The sequence below is a fragment of the Mauremys mutica genome, chromosome 11 (genome assembly GCF_020497125.1).
Source record: "Mauremys mutica isolate MM-2020 ecotype Southern chromosome 11, ASM2049712v1, whole genome shotgun sequence".
Lineage (NCBI taxonomy): Eukaryota > Metazoa > Chordata > Testudines > Geoemydidae > Mauremys > Mauremys mutica.
The window spans coordinates 21,186,171-21,204,036 of record NC_059082.1 but is presented as its reverse complement, the minus strand read 5'-3'; the positions used below and the strand labels follow the sequence as shown (position 1 = coordinate 21,204,036).

Here is a 17,866-nt window from a genome sequence, read left to right as displayed (position 1 = left end):
TCATTTTACACAGAAGGTGTGCCACAGAAGTTCTACATTTCAGCTAGGAGTATTTGTAGGATGGTTTTACAAGTTACAGAACTCTTCACATTTCATTAAAATCCAGCCCATCAGTTTGCCCCCTACCTTAACTTGTTCTGTACCTTTTCTTCTTTGTTTTGTATATTAACTTTCCAGGTACTGGTCTGTGAAGGTATCTCCCCAGCATATATTAATGTATTTTGCCTTTGATAAGCTTCTTATTTTTTAATCCAAAGATGACTTCAGCTTTGCAAAGTGTTATGGGGTAGTTAGTGCTACTCTATCTCATAACCCCAACACTTCATTCAAGGGATTGGCTGATGAATTTCCTGGACTGAAGACGCATCAATAAAGCAGTCAGTCTGACACAATGATTTGGCTGGTATGCAAAGGACAGTGCTTTTGGTTCCTTATCCTATAAAACCCCATGTGGCTTCTAGCAGCGCACCCCCTGAGTCTTAGGATTTGTCTACACTTACTGGGAGATCAATGAGCGGCGATTGATGCATCAGTGGTTGATTTAGTGGTTCTAGTGAAGACCCGCTAAATCGGCCGCAGATCACTCTCCCGTCAACTAGCGTACTCCACCGGATCGAGAAGAGTAGGGAGAGTTGATGGGAGAACGTCTCCTGTCGACATCGCGTAGTGTGGATCTGCAGTAAGTAGATCTAAGCTATGTTGATTTGAGTTACGCTATTCACGTTATTTCCCATGTAGTGTAGACAAGGCCTTAGACTTTCTGAATATAGAGAGCTGAGATTCATCTAATTTCATTAATTAAAAACAGATACAAATTGCTGCAATATTTTAAATCAGAAAATCATTATGATGACAAATGACAACCTTGCAGCCTGCAAAGTCTGCTAATAAAGCATCTTCTGTAGTTATTAAAGCCAAACTTATGTTCCATGATTATCCAACCATTAAACATAAGTGGAGTCTAAACTGGATATCTGTGTCAGATGATATTTTGGTGCTGTCTGGACTGAGAAAATTACTCATCAAATTTAATTTCAGATGCATCCCTCCTCTGAAGATTAGCTGCCTAAGGAGTTAACAAGCATTCAGGAAGAATCCTTCCTCCCTCCCTGTGCATCCTGTCTTTCTCCTCAGCAACTTCATTGTATGATTTCTTTGTTTCTTTTTTAAGTCATGTATGTAAAGTAGTTGTGTATTGCGTTTTTGTTTTTTTAACAAACTTTTACACAGGAGCAGTTGGCAGCGCAGCAGTGCGGCACACTTATCTGAGGAATCCTCATGCCTATGGATAATCAGTGCTTTCCAGCCAAATATTCTTGTACTTTTGGTAGCAGTTTCGATAGGGTCTGTCTATCAGCCTTATTGTCTGTATACCAGGGAATCTTTACCACTGTTACATTAGCTAATTAAGCTTCACAAGAACACTGGTTCAGTTCAGATGCTGGCTGGCATATAGTGGGATTTTTTTCTTTGATTGATGTATGCTATCGTTATTATTGTCAGGAACATTTTTTGTTCCAGTTGACTAATGGAGACAGTGATCTCTTTAGGAGAGAAAACAGTTGCATATGCCAACACAAAGTTTTTAATGCTGTTGGCTGACTGCTGGCGTACCAGCAAAATTTTGCATATCTCTCTGGTCCTTGTCCCCACTGGCTTTCACTGTTGCCAATAAATTTGAGTGGTGCAATATTTACATTTGGTTATAGCATGGATGGAAAAACAGAGTCTAATGAATTTACATTCATGCAGCACATTTTAATTTTATTCCTATCCCTCCAACTTGCAACATAGGAATTATATAAACCAGAATTCAAACTCAGCCTTCTGATTCATACCCGGCTTGACACCAGCTGATTTCTTCCCACATACATTATAATCATTACTGCTTCTTTGCTTGCAAATATCCCATCAGCAATGATGTCCAGAGCAAACTCTCAACCTTCCACTATGCAAATGTAAATGAAAAAACAAAGGTAGTTAAGAAAAAAAATGTGTAATGAGCACTAATGGTATGACATGAGGGCTCTCTTTCATAATGATGGGCAGCTCAGAGTTACAGCATAAAAAGTTACTGGGTAGCTCAATAGACAACTTGCTGAAACAAAAATACTGGAGGGGGCAAAAGTATATAGTTGAAATGGTTCCAACCTGAAATGAAGAAAAAATCAGGGGTTTTAGCTTTAATTTTGTGTTCCAGTATAGGCAGCAGCAATATAAGCTTCCCACACTGGTCATGTGCCCCAACCATAACTTGAACAGGCAAACAAAAGTGAGGAGATGGCTATTAATTCTTTCAATAACATTTTCCAGCACACACTGATCTATTAAGAACTGAACTAAGACCACCAGTTCACTTCACATAGGCCACTGAACAGCAAGTAGGTGGAAATGATTTTTTCAGCCACTACCAGGGGTGAAAATAACTTAAGAGACTTACCGGTATGCAGGGCCAGGGTCCTGAGCAGGCGGGGGGTTCCCCCTTGGACAGAAGGGGCAGGGTCTCAGGTAGAAGGGGCGGGGCCTTTAAATCCCTGTGCCCTTTAAATCGCCACCACTACCCCAGGGCTCCGGTGGCCATTTAAAGGGTCTGGGGCTCCAGCTGCAGTAGCAGCAGCCGGGAGCCCCAGGACCTTTAAATCACCACCAGAGCCCCATGGTAGCTGTAGCTATAGTGGCGGCCAGGAGCCCAGGGCTCCCAGCCATCGCTGCTATCCCAGGGCTCTGGCAGTGGGACTCTGTCAGCGATTTAAAGGGACAGGGGCTCCGGCTGCTGCCAGGAGCCCAGGGACCTTTTAAATTGCCCCCCCTGGGGAAGCAGCCCCTGCCGGTATGGTCAGCTGTGTACAGCTCTTGCTGGCATGCCATACCTGACCGGCTTACTTTCACCTCTGGCCACTACTGACCTGTTTGGATTTGAACAGGTGACTTAAGGTGAGTCTCCATATCACATTACTCTAGTCCCATACGCCATTTGGTCCAGTCGTCCAGCTTCCATATAGTAATCATCCAAATTATAGAGCAAAAGATTGTGAGTACTGTAGAACCTCAAAGTTATGAACACCAGAGTTACAAACTGACCAGTCAACCACACACCTCATTTGGAACCGGAAGCATGCAATCAGATTCCTCCTTGTCCCCCTCCCCCTGCCCAAAAGCACGAATACAGTACAGTACTGTGTATACAAATACAGTGTTAAACATAAACTACTAAAAAAATAAAGGAAAAGCAGTATTTTTCTTCTGCATATTAAAGTTTCAAAGCTATATTAAGTCAATGTTCAGTTTTAAACTTTTGAAAGAACAACCAAAACATTTTGTTCAGAGTTATGAACATTTCAGAGTTATGAACAACCTCCATTCCCAAGGTGCTCATAACTCTGAGGGGCTACAGTGTGGTGTAAGCTACAGCCAAGATCCTTTTTTAAAACCTAACAGTCAATAAGTGTTCATGGTTTCTGGAAGGAAGTGGGACCTCTATATATCATTGATACTTTATTAATGATTTCATTTTAAGTAGTGCTAAGTCATGATTCACAGAGGAAGCATTTTCCATCACTCTTGTTATGTCCACAAAGAGGAGTCCTGCTCACAGCAAAAATAATTTCACAACACCACCACAAGTGCTGAGAACCTGATTCATAAAAACAAAATGCCCCCTTCTGAAAAAGCTTGTGATCATTCTCTGTCCTGCAGTGAGGTATGAAGCCAGCATTGCTGGACTTTGTAAGATGGTCTTTCTCACTGATGCCACATTAGTATGTCATTAGGCTGGTATATTTTACTGGCCCATTGATATGGTTCAGAACTGACTTTGGGCCCTGAGGAACTGTGTGTTTTTATTTTAAAACAATAAATCATTTATAAATTTGCATTTATTCTTAAGTAAATCGCATGGTCCTGGCGGAGAGCCCACCATGCTAACATGCAGGGGCGGCTCTAGGGATTTTGCCGCCCCAAGCACGGTAGGCAGGCTGCCTTCGGCGGTTTGCCTGCGGAGGGTCCGCTGGTCCCGCGGCTTCAGCGGACCTCCCGCGGGCGTGCCTGCGGGAGCTCCTCCAAAGCCGCGGGACCAGCAGACCCTCCGCAGGCACGCCGCCGAGGGCAGCCTGCCTGCCGCCCTCGCGGCGCCGGCAGACCGCCCCCCGCGGCTTGCTGCCCCAAGCACGCGCTTGGAGCGCTGGTGCCTGGAGCTGCCCCTGTAACGTGTGGCGAAAACTGACTGAAAAAAATGTTTGTGGGGCCACGGGGTCTGATTGCAGAAGTAGAACTAATGAGGAAAACGCAAAAAAGAATGCAAAATTCTAAAGCCCTACCTAGACTCTAAAACCTGGATACCAAGCTAGCACATACCCCACACGTATCACTAGCATATGTTAACCCCCAGCTTTTACAGATTTGTTTTGTTTATATGTTGAAACAATAAAAGAGAAACTTAACAGTCTCATTAAAGCCATCAAACAACATTACCCTTGATGCAGACGTTCTTCTCAGGGGCTTCACTGGGACTTAGGTGGTGCATAGGTCTGGTAGCAGCAGTTTCACCCATCACTACAATATAAATTTACATGGTTCCAACAGTGCTGCAAATTTCACCCATAATGATTATGAAGGAGCTTGAATGCAGCTGGCAAGAAATTGCATGATGATTATCCTCTCACTAATGACAGCAGAAATGTTTAAAAGATCTGATGTTTCTGTAACTTCTCTCTCCTCGAATGGTTGTCATGTTGTTTTGCCTGTTTATCTCCAATTGCACACCGTACCATATCTCACTTCACCTAATGTAAAGGGACATGAAGTTGCTCCCAGTTCTTAGGGTTTGTAAAAAAGGTTTAAGAAATCACACATTTCAAATAGAAGTTTCAGGAAAATGCTTTATTGCAACGTCATTGTTCCTTAAGTTTCCTGTAGGCCACAAGGGCCCAATCCAACTCTCATCAGAGTCAACTGGAGTCTTTCCACCAACTTTAATGAGAGTTGGATCAGGCCTTTAGTGGGTTGGCTCTGAAAATGCCAGGCTTGTTTCAAGGGTGGCAGGAATTCTGATTTCCAATTGTACGGAAGCAGTCCCAGAGCTGCGTGACTTGTGGGATTACACATGGTACCTCCTTCCTCATGGCAAAATGTCAATGGCCAAAATGCTTTTGCTGGAGATGTCTGCAGAAAAGTAAGGGTGTTTTGTGGGTGAGATGGTGGATTGGGTGAGAATGGAGAACCTCATCTGCAGGGGCTGCAAGTATGCTTTATCAGAGGGAGCAAAGGGATCATCCTTGTCAGCGGAGGCACAAAGGGGGTTGGTGCTCTTTAAATAAATTATGCCCTTCATTTATTGATATTTTAAAGTGACACTGGTCTTAGTTATGGATCATATCAGCACATCTTTATGCTGAATAGTTTGTGTTGCTAAGCAACATTTAGAAATGTGTATGAATGTTCAAGTTGCTTTTGGTACTTCAGATAACCACTTTTATTCTCATCCCCAAATTTTGTTAGCTAGATGAAAGGTTTCTATGTGGATTGATGCAGGATCAAGGTGTGCATTGAAAATGGCACAGAGATCAGCTCTTTCAAAGTTAAATAGACCATAGCACTAGAGTAAATGCTAAATGAAAACGGGGACTTAATCGAAGAACCATATAGCCATTCTGTCTCCTTAAAACTATGTACCTGTCTTCCCTGTCACAACTGCACTCATGTTTACTTTCATTTTCAGTGCTGACAAGAACAAAAACCTATTTAAAATGTCTGAATGAATGGCACATTGGATAAAAATAGTTTCTTTGTGAAGAATGGCGGACCACTACAGTAGATATAAAACCTATTCTCCAGCTTGCCACCTGCCAGAACACAGCTGAATGTCCAGTGCTAACTAACCTGAGCATGAATACATTATCCAGAGACCTCTAGTCTGAAATCATTCTTGGATCATTTAATTCATCTCATAATTACTTTAATGCATTGTTAAGGGTCTAAATGAAGAGAATGCTGCCCATTCTCTTACACTCTTGTGCCTTGAGGCATGAATCAAGAAGATCAGAAAGTACATACATAGGAGTTTTTGAGATTTGACATAGTAGAATGCAGAAGGCCTGATGCTGATTTCACACCACTGTAAATTAAGAGCAGCCCCTCTCTAGATGATGGTGTTACACAGGCCATCCCTTGGGGTGCACTCCTCTGGTCCTGATGAAGATCTGTGCAGGCCAGCCTCGTGCCTCATGTTAGAACAGGCAGAGGGGTTGCTTTAACCTATAGTAAACTACAATATCTGCACAGGACCAAAACCACAGCTGAAGATCAGTAAAGTGAAGCCCCATCTCAGCCATACCTCTTTTTCTCTAGTATGCCTCTGTCCCCTAGGGTGTTCCTTCCTCCTGCTATGCTGGCAGCAGGGAGGAGGAATGGTGTAAAAAACCCTATGATAGGTCTACGTCAATACACTAGAGTTATCCTATGTGGGTTAGTTAAACTGACTTTAGGGCCTGACTGCACTGCACTAAAGGATCTGGCCCACATCAGAATCAGAACCATTTGCTCTGAAAGGAGCCACTAGAATCAGCTAGACTGTTAGAATTTTTGGCTGCAACCCTTTGGGAAATTTTTTAGGCAGCCATAATTTAGAATAACCTTGAAGCTGCTCTATTTTATAAAGGGCACAGAACTGGTCCCAACAGACTCAAGGATCAGGGGAGCATAAAGGTTATACAACACCACTTTCCGCACTATATGGCTCAGGCCCTGTGCCAAGCGTAGTTCATCTAGGATTGGCACCATAGCATAAAATATCATGTACAGTTATTCACTCTATGTGGGATTAAAATGAATAAAACAGCCAACATCTTATGTGTTTGAAAGGAGCCAATGATTTAATTTCTTAAAATGGTGTAGTGTGTTGGGCTATGGAGTAGTTTGGGAAGAATTAAACTCCTTTTCATCAACACTTGTAGGCTGGTTTTTAATTCCCTATTCAGCAAAGCACTTAAACAGATACTTCACTTTAAGCAAGTATTTAAGCTCCCTGGACTGGAATAGGATGTAAGCACACGCTTAAAGTTATGCACCTGTTGTAGTGCGTTGCAGAATTGGGGCCTTAATTTGAAAAGCACAATGGTGCCATGTAGGTGATGTTCAACGTAATTATTGTGCAGCTAGAATACTATAAATAAAGTTACCTATTGTTTCTAACTTTACTTAGGCTTTGTCTACACTATTGGGTTAAAGGCATGGCTACAATCGCAGATGTAGAGTGCTGTGAGTTAAACCCGCCTTCGTAGAGCGCAGTAGGGAAAGCGCTGCAGTATGTCCACACTGACAGCTTCAAGCGCACTGGCGTGGCCACATTTGCGGCACTTGCAGCGGCATTGGGAGCGGTGCATTATGAGAGTGTGTCAGCATGCTGTCTTGTAAATTCAGACCCACCCCCCGCCTCTCTCTCACTCAAAGCAAACAGTAAATGTTTTCTTTTTCTCTGAGCTGATAAGCAGCTGGCTTCTCTGAAACGGAGCTTTGAAAGGGCATTTCGCATTCCTGCAGCTGATTTCACAACAATGAAAAGAGTGGTCACTTGACTTAAAGGGATTATGGGACATTTCCGGAGGCTGATCACAGCGCAATAACGCAACACCTTGTTCACACTGGCACCACGACGCTCCAGCGGGGGCGCAGCAAATGTTATTCCACTCGCCAAGGTGGAGTACCAGCAGCGCTGTAGCTGCAGAGTCAGAGCACTCTACGTGCCTTGCCAGTGTGGATGGGGAGTGAGCTAGGGCGCCCGGGGCTGTTTTATTGTGCTGTAACTCGCAAGTGTAGCCAAGGCCCAAGGTACGCTACTCCAGCTAAGTGAATAAGGTAACTGGAGTTGACGCAGCTTAGGTCAACTTACTGCGGTATTTTCACTGCATCAACGGGAGATGCTCTCCCATCAACTTATCAGGACATGGAGTACCAGAATTGACCGGAGAGCGCTGACATCAATTTAGCGGGTCTTCATTAGATTGGCTAAATTGAAGTATAAGTCTTCATTAGATTCACTAAATTGACTCCGGATGCATCAATTGCAGCCGCGTCAATCTCCCCAGTAGTGAAGACAAGCCCTTAGTTAGTCCCAGCCCCATAGGGTTTGTTCTGTGTTTGTACAGTTCTTAGCCCAGTGGGGTCCTGGTCCATTACCAGGGCTACTATGTATTACAAGTAATAATAATACAAATAATATTAAATAGTAATCCATAATTAGTTGTTTAGCACAATTTGTCAAGCAATACACATATCAAGTAGTAAAGCTTTTTGTCTTGGTCCATATGAAGCCTGTGAAAAGCACAGTCTGCCATACGTGTTCCCTTCTAGTGATATTTACAGAAGAGGACTTTACGGGAGAGAGAATTAAATTTTAACTTTATATTTCATGAATTATTTTGTGGTAAAGATCTAAAGGCAAAACAATAATTATATATATGTATAATTTTTAATTTAGAAACCTAGCCAGAAGATTACTTTCTAGAAATGTTGACATAAGAACTATTTTTTATGTAACTTTCTGTGGTGAACAGATTGAATAATGTTAACATTCATTTGCTGCTACAGATATACAGGAGGTTCTGCCTTTTGCAAAACCACTAAATATGCAAATTCTAGAGAGAAACTTGACCTGAACTTTAGACCTATGGTATCTATCAAGATTCTTCCATTATAATCTAATTCATTCACAGTCAGTCAGTATTCAAGGCATTTGTTTCATTCTTTCAGTTTAACAGTCATCTGTTTTTGCCATGGTAAGGTACATAAAAACAAATAACTGTTTCTTCTTAACTTTTTTTATGTAAATGAATTACAGCAGCACTTGTTAGTTGCACTAAAATTAAGGGGCTGTCAGTATATCAGTTACAAACCTCTATTTTCAGGGGCTTATAATTCAGTTGTAAAAATTCTCTCCAGTACACAATTCACTTGGCCAGGGGCGGCCCTAGGATTTCCGCCACCCCAAGCAGGGCGGCACGCCGCAGGGGGCGCTCTGCCGGTCGCCGGTCCCGCGGCGCCGGTGGACCTCTCGCAGATGTGCCTGCGGAGGGTCCACTGGTCCCGCGGCTCCGGTGGACCTCCCGCAGGCATGCCTGCGGATGCTCCACCGGAGCTGCGGGACCAGCGGATCTTCCGCAGGCGTGCCTGCGGGAGGTCCGCCGGAGCCGCCTGCCGCCCTCCTGCGGGACGCCGCCCCAAGCGCGCGCTTGGCGCGCTGGGGTCTGGAGCCGGCCCTGCACTTGGCAGACATAGTCTTAAGTGAAAAGCACATTTATTTACACATTTTTTAGTGATCTTGGGATGTTAATGTTTGGAAAGTGATTTGAGATCCCTTATATGGCAGACACTGTATAAGTGTAAAATATTGTTAATAGTTGGGATCATTAATACACATGGACAGCATATGCTAGAAGGACTCATTTGAGTCAGTGTTAGATCCTACAATGCCTCTATTAGCAAATGTCTCCTGGACGTTATTAAAGCTTCAGTTGAGATTTGGTGGTGACTTTGGCAAGAAGAAAAATTGCAATAATGTGGAAAGATGCAAAATATCCAGCTCTTAAAGATTAGATAAAATATGCAATACTGGAGAATTCTCTTAGGCTGATGTTGTAGAAGAGGGAAAAATTGAAGCTATAGATCATCCTTTAAACTTCTTGTAAAGTGAATGGGGAGTCAACACACTGGGAGTGAGGATAAGGATAAAGTACAAGGGTTTCTGTTATGCATTGATGCATTTATCATTGTGTCCCCCATTAAAAAATATTAGCCACCAATCCTGCAAACAATGAAACATGTGCTCTACTTTATGCACTGAAGTCAACAACCAACTTATGTGCTTAAAGTTAAACAGTACTTATTGTTTTTTAGGATGGGACCACATAGAGACATTGCCATTTGTACTAGGGCTTCAAAACCCAAAATAAGGCTTAAAGTTCTGAGAGTAATTTCCTTTAAAGTTTATGCTTATAGCTGCATAAAATGGGCCGGGGGTGGGTGGGAGCATCATTTAATACATTACAGGGAAATGCCATTTTCTAATTGCACTTAAAATTGATTTAGATAAGAATTCATTTGAACAAACTGTAACTCAGCTCTGTAGCTAACTGTTTACCTCTTTCATCCCCTGAAACAAATCCACAGGTATAGTCAGGGATATCCAGGCCTGTTCTTGCTGGGACTTTAAACATCATTTTTGAATCTTTCCTAATTTTCTCTTACTCAAAGAACAAATTAAAGGAGTTTTAGAAAGTGGAGTTGTCAGTGTTCAATAATTATCTGAGATGCAGTGGCTATAAATATCACGCCGCTACTAAAAATATATTTAGGGCTTCCATTTTGGGGTTTATTAATTTCTTTTTAGAGGTTATTTTTAGTATGTTTTAAATTTTATTAGCTATGCAAAAGTCATAGATTTCAGGACTTCCTTTTTATATACTGTATATATTTATATTTGCTTTAACAAGTATATGCATTAGTCATTACAGTAGTATGACTATATTGTACTATACATACTACTGTAATAAGTAATCTTTATGTAATGTTCCCTAGAGCACTTTAACATAGTAATGTCTCATACAGCACTACTTTAAAGTGTGCTAGGGACCCTTTAGTATGCACCAGCACCTATGGACCAATTAGTGTGCTTTTACAGGGGTTCTTGCAACCAATTTTTTGGTGGCCTCAGAGTCCAGCCACCAACTTTTGCTGGTGGCCGCACTGACACTTTTTTTCCTAAAATTATTTATTTTTTCTAAAGTTAATAAAGCAATATGCACATATATAGATCCAAATCATTGTAATTTATTTATGTAAGATTTGGGATTTTTTTTTTCAGACTCAGTAATAAAAATCATGCACAGTTATCTCTGTTCTTTATTGGACCTAACAGAATAGAAACACAAATAAGGTGCTTTGCACATTCTTGTCTTTTTTTATTATTGTTTCTTTTGGTTTTTTTGGTAAAAGTGGTTGTCCATGTAACAATTCTGAAGTAAATTTAAAAATGCTTTGACATAATAGAAGTCCAAATAATAATGAAAAACATATCTGGGTGGCTTGGGTCTGGGGAGGAGAGGGGAGGCATGGCTGCGGCTGGCCCAGGGCTCCTCCGGGCAGGTGGGGGAACTCAGGGCTTTGGCCGGCCCAGAGCTCCTCTGGATGAGGGGGATGGGGCGCTCTGGGCTTTGGCCAGCCTGGGGCTCCTCCGGGCAGGTATGGGCGGGGGCAGATCTTGTGGCTCCAGGTGCAGGGGTCTTGGGGCTCCATCTGCTGGGGAGGAGAGCAGGTAGAAGGGGTGGAGTCAGGGGCTAGCCTCCCCAAAGGGGGGCTCTATCCGCTGCCCATGTGCCCATCGCTCGCCTTCTCACCCCCCCACCCACAACTCGCCTCCTGTGTCCCTCCTCACTTCCCCACCCACCCCTCACCTCCTCAATCCCCTGCCACAGACATGCCTGCCCCGCGCCTGCTGTGAGAACTCCCACTTGCTGATGGCTTACTGCTCACCTCCTTACTCCCCCGCTCGCAGCCAGACCCCCTGCCCACCTCCTCATCCTGCTGCTGGCTCGCCTCCTTACTCCTTGGCCAGGGCCCTCCCTGCCACTCACCTCACCCCCACCCCGCAGTCCCCTGCTGCTCACCTCCTCAACTCCCCGCTGCTCACTCCCGCCTCCTTACCCCACCCCCACTCGTCTACTCCCCCGCTCGCAGCCAGACCCCCACTCGCCCTCCTCACCCTGCTGCTGGCTCACCGCTCACCTCCTTACTCCTCCGCCAGGGCCCACTGCCATTCGCATCTTGTTTTCTCATCTCCTCACCCATTGCTCACCTTGCTGCTCGCTTCCTCATCCCCCGCCCACTGATCGCCTTACCGTTCTCCTCCTCATCCCCCCACTTGCCTCGCTGCTCGCTTCCTCACCTCCTCACCCCCCGCTCACCTCTCGCCTCCTCACCCCACCCCTGCTTGCCTCCTTACTCCCCTGCCAGGCCCCCCCGTCCACTGCTTGTCTCACCACTCACTTCCATAGGCGGCAGGTTTGTATAATTTTTGGTGGTGCCCAAAATGGTGGTCGTACCCCCCCGCTCTCGCCCTGTAAGCCGATATAAAATGAAGATACAATTGTCGGCTCCACAAGATTACAAGGGTCAATTAAAAGTGGAAAGTCAGAAGCAGCACTTGCCTGCTTCAATATACGGTATTAAATTTTGTTGCACCTGTTGTGACAAAGTGGGAATGTTCTTAATGTTTTCTCTGAATACTGTGTGGGTGCCTCAGTTTCCCCTGCAAGGTGCCAATTGAAGGTGTTGGGGACAAAGAGATTAGGTGGCGTCCTTGTCCGGAAGAGACACAAAGGCTAGAGGAGGGAGTGTCAATTTGGAGCTGGCCAGGGAAATGGGGAGAGGCCCAGAACTTGGGTCTAGGCTCCCCACCCTCCAAGATGGACCTGACTGAGGGGTCCTGTTTTCTGTACCTACAAGCTCTGTTTTAGACTGTGATCCTGTCGTCTAATAAACCTTCTGTTTTTACCAGCTGGCTGAGAGTCACGTCTGACTGCAGAGTTGGGGTGCAGGGACCTCTGGTTGCCCCAGGACCTGTCTGGGCACACTCGCTGCGGAAAGCGCATGGTGTGGAAGGGCATGCTGAATGCTCCGAGGTCAGACCCAGGAAGGTGTAAGCCTCTTGCCCTGGAGACAGTCTGCTCAGAGAGAGGAGGCTCCCCCAGAGTCCTGACTGATTTTGTATGGAGTAGTTCCAAAGCATCCCGGCATCCCCTTCCACACCATGTGCTTCCCGGAAGTCCGCACAGGCACTGACACTCCCTCCTCTGGCCTTTGTCTCTTTTCCAGGAATTAGGAGGCCACCTGATCTCTTTGTTCTCTAACACCTTCAGTTGGCACCTTGCAGGAGAGCGGCCCAGGCCATCAGTTGCCCGGAGACAGGGTTTTGGCCATTCTCTGTGCAGACGGCATCACACTGGCACTCTAGGGCTCTACAAGAATCACACACCCTTATCCCACCATCTAGATCCTTGAGAAATGCATAGAGGAAACTGAGGCACCCACACAGTATTCAGAGAAAACATTAAGAACATTCCCACTTTGTAACACCTGTATACGACTAGTTATATACTTTAAAGGGGTGTAAAATAATCAAGTATTGTGCTAAACACGATACTCCAAACTGACCACCAAATTTAAGTTGCACATTTTTCCCCTCAGGTGAGGGCTCTGGGGTGGGGCTGGGGATGAGGGGTTCACAGTGCAGGAGGGTGCTCAGGGTTGGGGTGCTGGGGGTGCAGGCTCTGGGATGGGGCAGGACTGGGGATAAGGAACTTGGGATGCAGACAGGCTGCCCCAGGGCTATGGCCAGAGAGGACTCCCCCCCCACCCCATTACCGGCAGCAGCAAGCTCCAGGGGAGGGACCCGTCCTCTCCCCCCTCCTCCCACCCCGCAGCACACTCACTCTGCACCACAGTCACTGCACATGCTCCTAGGGACTCTCTCAGGTCCAGAAAGCCCACTTGCCTCCCCTATGGTGGGTACCGGGTGTCATGGAGTCACCGGGCGATGCTCTGGAACTGCTCCCCACCAAGCCAGTCAGGACTTTGGGGAGCCTCCTCTCCCTTGGAGCAGACTGTCTGCAGGGCAAGAAGCTCACACGGCTTCACCTCCTGGGTCTCTCCTTGGAGCATTCAGCATCCTTTGCCCCTCCGTGCCCTTCCCACAGTGAGCCTGCCCCGGCGTTGTCCTGGAGAAGCCACAGGGTCCTGCACCCCCACTTTGCAGTCAGACGTGACTCTCAGCCAGCCAGTAAAACAGAGGGTTATTCGATGACAGGAACATGGTCTAAAACAGAGCTTGTAGGTACAGTGAACCGGACGCCTCGTCCGGGTCCATTCTGGGGGCAGTGAGCCAGACCCCCCCGTCTGCACTTCACTCCTCGTCCCCAGCCAGCTCCAGACTCCCAAACCCCCTCCTCTCTGCTCAGTTCCTTTCCCGGGCCAGGAGGTCACCTGACCTCTTTGTCTCCAACACCTTCAGTTGGCACCTTTGCAGAGGAGGGGCCCAGGCCATCAGTTGCTAGGAGACAGTGTCAGGCATTTAGGTGCACCGGCCCTTTGCTCTGTAGCAATCACACACCCTGATCCACCACCTAGATACTTAAGAACTGCATAGGGGACACTGAGGCACCAACACAGTATTCAGAGAAAACATTAAGAACATTCCCAGTTCGTCACACCGGGGCAGGGGGTTGCCATCATGTGTGGCCTCCCCACCCCTGCTGCTGCCCCTAGGTGCCGGGGGAGGGGCGGGGAGAGAGCTCCCAAGCACCTGTGTGCCTCCTTCCTCCTCCTCCTCTCTCCCTCTTCCCCTCCCCCGGTGCTCCAAGAGGCTGCCGGCTGCTGATCTCTATAGCTTTAGGCAGAAGCAGCACAAACAAAGGAGAGAGGCACTGGCTGTTTTCTTTCAGGCAGGGAAGCTCTGAGGTGGGGGCAGGGGAGAAACCCAGCTCCAAATATTGGTGGAGCAGAGCCCTCAGCCTTGAATATTCCTGGTGCTTACGCACCTCGAGCCCATATAAGATGCCGCCCCTGCTCACTTCCTCACCCCCCCCGCCCACCGCTCACCTCGCTGCTCGCTTCCTCACCTCCTCACCCCCCTCACCTCTCGCCTCCTCACCCCACCCCTGCTTGCCTCCTTACTCCCCTGCCAGGCCCCCCTGTCCACTGCTCATCTCGCTGCTCACTTCTTCACCCCCTCTGCCCACTAATCGCCTCACCGCACGCCTCCTCACCCCCCCCAGCCACTGCTTGCCTCGCCGCTTGCTTCCTCGCCTCCTCACCCCACCCCCACTTGCCTCCTTACTCCCGCACCAGGCTCCCCCATCCACTGCTCGCCTCGCCGCCTCACCTTGTTCCTTAAGCGTTGTGTGTCCCACCTGTGTCTCCAGAGAGGCAGTGCATGCAGGAGCAACAGGAGGAAGGTGAGTGGCTGATGCTTCCCCCCCCCACCATTGCACAGGAAACTGCTGTGGCCGCAGAGAAACCTCCTGGTCATGGTGGCTGCATTTGAGAAACGGTGCTTTAGAAATCACACACAAACATTATCCTCTGCTGGAAATAGTCTGTAGCCCAAATATTTTGATTTTGAATTTCACATATTTTAAAGCACATTAAAATGTTGTAAAATCAAATAAACAACCTGATGAAAAAAATCCTTTATTTTACTGGAAACTTCTAACTCTTTACAGCAGTATAATCTTTTCTTTGTCTTTGATAAGTGCAGAAACTATATCTAGTTGCCCTAATTTAAAACGGTCTAATAACTTTTATTGTTAAACCTGTATGTTGTACCACTGTGTTTTTGAAGGTGACCTTTATAGCCAACAAAAAGAAAAAGTTTGAACATTTGTTTGTATTTTCCAATGGTCTATAAACTCAAATTAGAAATCTTGGACTTTTTTGTAGTATCTGGGGATCAGCCAGCATGGGTTTGACATGAGTTTTGAAGGAATCCTTCAGATGTATTTCCCATTTGTTCCTAAAGCATTGTACCATCGACAACACTGTAAATGCAAATGAAGCTTTAGAAAATAAAAATTGGTAACACTGAGTAGGAAAATAACCCTTGTGATGTGACCATAATGGAATATATATATATAAGTAAATCATAACTTTTCAGGGTCACCTTTCTTACAAAGTCAGTTTTAAAGTTTCCTCACTGATTATTTTTGAAAGTAAGAAATGTGGGATCAAATTAACAAATGCATGCACCTATTAATATTAATGCAAATCCCCATATGTACACACATCAGTGGATAGTGACCTGCAGACATGTGCGCGCACACATAAAAAATCCAGTAGAGCCAAATTAAGATGTTCAAAAACCATGACTCTGGACCTCTCCAAATAATCACAAGATTGATTTAAAAATCATGAGGTTATTTTTTTTAAAAGTACTGGATTATTCTTATGTGACTTCTGGTTTCTGAGCCTTGAGGGTCCATTCTGTTCATGTTTCCAGGCTTTTCTCTGCAACTGTGAAGTCTAAACATTAAGTTTATTTCAATGAAAATGGAGGTTCTCAAATAATAATAGGATTGCAGGGGTAGAAGCTTTAAGAAAAACTCCATATTGTGACAAAATCATGTGGTGGCAACATGTCACATGTGGTGATCCACAATCCGCAGACAATGCACATGATGGGAAGTTCTGCCTTGAGTGATCTGACAGTTGTTTTAGCAATCCCTGATTGGATCCTTGATCCTATATAAGCCCATGGGACATACCAGGAAGTGTCCAGGCAATAATGTGGAACTTACCTATCTGACATGACTGTCCCTGCTTCTCTGTTTCTGTATTCACCTCAGCTGTGACTTGGACTCTGACCCCTGGAACCTTAACACTGACTCTGGTATCTGTTATTGACACTTGGCTGGGTCCCTGACTCTGTCTCCAGCTTTGACCCTCAGCTTGATTCTTGATGGCTCTGACCTCAGCTGGAGCTGCAGTTCCTGCTTCCCAAGCTCCTGCCACTAACTCCTGCCTACCTTTGCCCAGGATCCTGACATTAAGTACATGCATCTTTGGAGAATTTGGGGGCTGATCTTGTAAGATATTTACAAATTGTTAAGTGGCCTTAACGCCAGCTCAAATCAGTTGAAGGTAAGGGCACTCAGCAGTTAGCAATGAGGTCCTCTGGACTGCAATCCAGTAAAGTATTTAGGTCCTGATCCTGCAGATATTTATTCACAGGCTCAACTTTATGCATGTCTACCCCATTGCAGTCTCTCCCTTCTGAATACCTGAATAAACTTAAAAGGTGTGCACACATTCATGAGGTATGTCTACACTGCAGTAACAAACCTGCTTGGGTGCTGGAGCTGTGAAGCTATGACAGCATGGACTTCAGCATGGGCTAGCTGCCCAAGTAATTACCCAAGGTTCTGGGTACAGTCTGTGCTGAAGCCTGTACTGCTGCAGCTTCATTGCTCAGGTACCTAAACTAGCTGGATGAAAGCTAACTGGGACATGAGCTGCAGACGCACCCTGAGATACTGTACAGAGGTGTCACAATAAGGTCAGACTATGATGCATGCTGGTTACAGTATGTCCTTAGTTGTTTAATGCATCACAAAATGTTTGGATTCAAACATTTTAAGTAAATTGTTAATAGAAAATTACTATGTCAAACCTATCATGCTGTTGCTTTTCTAGGAACATTTTTCCAACAGATGTGAACATTAAAATCTGTAACACAGAGTTTAGCTTTCAGTCTCGTTTGGTTCCTTCATGTAGCTTTAGTCTTGCTAAAATGCATTTTTAAATAAGATGGGTTTCCATAATCCTTTTAATATAAGATAGATTTTTTTCAACCTACTCAGCATCTAATATTTCCATCACCTGTAAGTAAAGCAAACGCATCTGTTGGCAAATTGCTTCATACAAGACTACAAAATTGTAGTCTATAGTCTCTGTATAAAAGCTATCAGTGTATCATTCAGTTCATCTACGTTCATAGCTGGGGTAGTTATTCAAGAAGCATATGCATGGGCTAATTGGATTTTCCATTTTGCATTTCTTCATTGTTGAATATGTGCAGACTTAGAAGATTCAGGCTAATAAAACAGGCATAATGCTACATGTATATGATTACCTCTGTCTTGTCAATGACTTAATCCTGGAGCTAGTCATTTTTTTCTCAGATGAGAGAACAATCCACCATCTATTACAATATTAAACTGACTCTCATACTGCATTATTAGATATGCAGAATTAGAACTATATTTAAAGTTCTTTCTGTCTAGAAAATTTACTCAGATCTACCATTTCTAGATAGTATTATAGA

The 17,866-nt window shown here is 45.1% G+C and overlaps 2 long non-coding RNA genes across 2 annotated transcripts in view; both read left to right on the top strand.

The window, feature by feature from the left end:
* LOC123344593 overlaps positions 1 to 5,876 on the top strand; it is a 265,270-nt gene extending 259,394 nt beyond the window's left edge. The window contains exons 6-7 of the long non-coding RNA XR_006572595.1: positions 1,039 to 1,144; positions 5,717 to 5,876. This is a non-coding gene — a long non-coding RNA (uncharacterized LOC123344593). The remainder of the gene's footprint in view (positions 1 to 1,038; positions 1,145 to 5,716) is intronic.
* Positions 5,877 to 11,559: 5,683 nt separating this feature from the next.
* Positions 11,560 to 17,866, top strand: part of LOC123344594 — a 28,754-nt gene continuing 22,447 nt past the window's right edge. The window contains exons 1-2 of the long non-coding RNA XR_006572598.1: positions 11,560 to 12,051; positions 14,896 to 15,002. This is a non-coding gene — a long non-coding RNA (uncharacterized LOC123344594). The remainder of the gene's footprint in view (positions 12,052 to 14,895; positions 15,003 to 17,866) is intronic.